The sequence below is a fragment of the Galeopterus variegatus genome, unplaced genomic scaffold, assembly GCF_000696425.1.
Source record: "Galeopterus variegatus unplaced genomic scaffold, G_variegatus-3.0.2 Scaffold2098, whole genome shotgun sequence".
Taxonomy (NCBI): domain Eukaryota; kingdom Metazoa; phylum Chordata; class Mammalia; order Dermoptera; family Cynocephalidae; genus Galeopterus; species Galeopterus variegatus.
The window spans coordinates 10,201-13,756 of NW_007728209.1; positions in this window are offsets into that span (position 1 = coordinate 10,201).

Below are 3,556 nucleotides of genomic sequence, written 5' to 3' on the forward strand. Positions count from 1 at the left end.
GGTTATAAACTGGGTATTAGACAATACAAAGGATTTATTGTTAATTCTGTTAGGTGTGATAATGTTGTCGTTGTTATGTAAGAAAACATCTATATTTTTTAGAGATGTACTCTGCGTGAGTATAATGACACAGTATCTGGAATTTGTTTAAAAATACTTTAGTACAGAAAAATATATAGAAAGGAAAGCTATCATAAGGCAGAATCCAGGCTCAACAAGATGAGATGCTATGACTGATGAACGATGTCTGCCACAGGCAGAAGAGAGGTAGCCAGGGTGGGGAGCGGGGGAGAGTGACAGGACAGTAGTCACATATTTGCCATCCTGGCCAGTCCCATGTGTGCCAGACAAATGCCTACTTTGCCCTTCCGTACTGCTTCTAAGAATACCTTAGTTATGTATTGATTAACTAGGAGTTAATATGTTCCTAAACAATTCAGTCACTGTTTATTTATTCTGTTTCTGCTCTAGGACAAACCAAAAATAAGAACCATTAGGGCCTTGGCCTCACAATTTCTATTGTTAATTGAATTTTATATGAAAGTACCGATTTTATATTTTGGATTCAAAGAAACGATTTCCCCTTTTCTTACTTTCAAGAAGGAAGTGATATTAGTAGCTGCTGTTTATTGGATGCCTACCGCGTGCCAGGCCCTGTGCTGAGAGCTACACAGACATCATCTCATTAACCATTACAACAACCTCCTGAGCTAGGATTGTATTACCCCCCTATTTCAGATCTGATTGGAATCATTGCACAAGGTGAGCAGTTGAGTTAGGATCTGACTTCAAGCTCTCTGATACCAAAGGCAGTGCTCAAACACTATATTTCTCCACTTCTCATTGAACACCTGGACAAGGGACTTGTAAATTTTTTTTGGGCACAGGGAAGAGCTGCAAGTTTGTGAACTGGAGGGGCCAGAGAGAAAAAAGAGGGGACCAAGTTCCAAAGGACAGCTGCTTGAGAGTTGGCAACTCTGGGGGAAACTCTCTGCTCTAGACAAGAGAAGGAAAGAAGAAATACCATCTGCAAGGGGCTTCCTCACCCACAGAGAGAGACTCCTTCCTGGGCAGCTCAGAGCAGCTGTTCAGAAGCCACCAGGAAGGGGTTCCTACTATGAAGGTCCCAGGAGGATGGGGCCACTTCCCTGAGGATTTACCCACTCTGGGCCCAGCATCCTGTTTGTCAACAAATGAAGAGTGAAAACTGGGGGATTCAATCAGGGAAAGCAGGAACACGAAAGTGGGGCTCCATTCGTATAATTCTAATTGGGTACAATCCTTAGTTTGGAGGTTTTCTTGTTTCATGATGATAATTTGAATCAATTTTTTGTGTGAGTTTGGTTATTTCTGCAAAATTTAATTTTGTATTGGTAACTAAATATTTTACCTGATGGGCTGTGGTGAGGGTGTGCCATCAATACAAAAGGCAAAACTCCAATGCCAGCATTGAATGTATGGCTTGTGCAAAGAGCCTGATATTCCAACTGAAGAAAAACTTATTTAGAAATAAGGAAGAATCGGGCCGGCCCGTGGCTCACTCGGGAGAGTGTGGTGCTGATAACACCAAGTCAAGGGTTAAGATCCCCTTACCGTCATCTTTAAAAAAAAAAAAAAGAAAGAAATAACGAAGAATTACTATTCTGTAATTCTCTGTGTTTTCTGCTTCTGTTTTTTTCTTCCTTAGAAAAGGACTCCAAGATTTCCCCAGGAATTTATGAGAATTATTTGTAATAATTTGGGATGGAGGTTAGTGAATATAATATGAATGAGGGGTTGGAAGCTAAAACAGGTCAGGAATTTCAGCTGAAATATTGGGAATGAGGCTTGAGCTCATGGGAATTGTCCAGTCTGAACTGTCTCAGTGAATGTGTCCACTTGTAATGTTGGGTTTAGTATGGTTAACCTGCTCTATTTCTGGCATTTGTTTTGGTTGTAATCTTTGATATACTCATTGCCTATGTGTCTCTGTTAAGGGTCTGGGGAAATATTAAACTACAGTAAGAAATGGCCAAGACATTAGAGTTAGTACCAGAACTTTACCACTGTCCTAAAAAAGGCCTTCCAGGCCTCCAAGTCCTACAGTCTTCCAAAATCAACCTTCTCCTTAAAATCTAGACTGCAATAGTCCAAGTCCCCAAACAGCTTGACTGGAAGAAAGCCTGGCCCTTTATGAGGTGTCTCTCCCCAGGGATCTCTGAAAATTCTTGAGGAATTCTTCCATGTCCTGCCAAGCAGCCCTGGTTGTCACGTGAACATCAAGCAGCTTCCTGGCTTCTGGTCAACTTGCTCCCTCATTCCTGTGTTGCATTTCTCTAGATCATTTCTGCTCTCTTAAAAGTCCCATTCTAAATTTCCCCAGAGCACAGCTAAGACCAGATTGCAACATTTAACAAAATTCTACTGAAGGCTTGTGGGTAGCGGAAAGGGATTACAGTGTGAAGGGCTAGCTCTCTCCACACAGAGTTGCTTTGTCCCTATCTCCCTTATATGTGTTCAGATCCTTGCCCCCATCCCAGTCTTCTCTGGCGTCCAGCAAGAGGGAAAAAATAAAATTTCCAGTGTCTGCTTGCCATGATCTGCAGACAGCTAGCTCAACCCACAGTGAAGACACCATTAACACCATTGTGAACAGCAGTTTAATTCACTGTCCCCAAAACTACATTTCAGAAAAGAATGTTTTGCCTTTCAGTTGCTAAACCAAAGTCCTATTAAAACACTTGTCTTAAATTAGGAGGTGATGTGCCCTCAAGTAAGGTACAAATGTCCCCTTGGTAAAACAGAAGTCATCAGTTTTTAAAACAGCACCTTTTCCTGCCACTTCTAATCATTAATATTGAGGTCTGTCTTTGCAATGTGGAGGTTATCTCCAGACCCAGTAGCTGGAAATTACCTGTGGCACCTAAGACATGTCCCCTCTCTGGGGTCAGTCATTTTGTACCTGTCTCCCCAAGGAGGACATCCTATATTTGTAGCCCTGTGCCCCAGAAATGGCTCCTTACACACTTCCCTGGTGGGTCCCGGCCACCTGGAGGGATAAACGGTTTTGGATTGAACTGGTGTTACAACCCAGAGAAAAGGCCTCCGAGTGCTGCTGGAGGCAGCGTTTGTGGTCTAAGGGGAGGAGGAGAAACGACACTGGCAGTGAAACTGATGGTGACAAAGGAAGGACAATGCGATACAGTCTGGCCCACGTGGAAAGCAGAGAGCCAGGGCAGAACTCTCAACAGCACCTGAAGCCAACGTCTTTTTTAACCTTTCTTTGTATTATATCATTGTGTTTTGTTCACAGGGGGCCTTGGCCTTGGTGTTTCTGGGAAAAGTTTGATTTTTCCCTTTTGATAGCATTTCAGACTCTGCCTTGATGTGTCTTAATCTATACTTCTTAAACTAGGGCACATTTTTCCCATTCCCCAGAGACATGCAGCAACATGCAGTAGGGTACATGAAGCCACAGTGTGCTGCAAATATCCCTGTCCTGTGGACTTAAAGGTTTAACTGAAACAATGGCTTGGGGGCGGGGGCAGGTGCCATTTTGGAGTTTTGTTCTATTTTT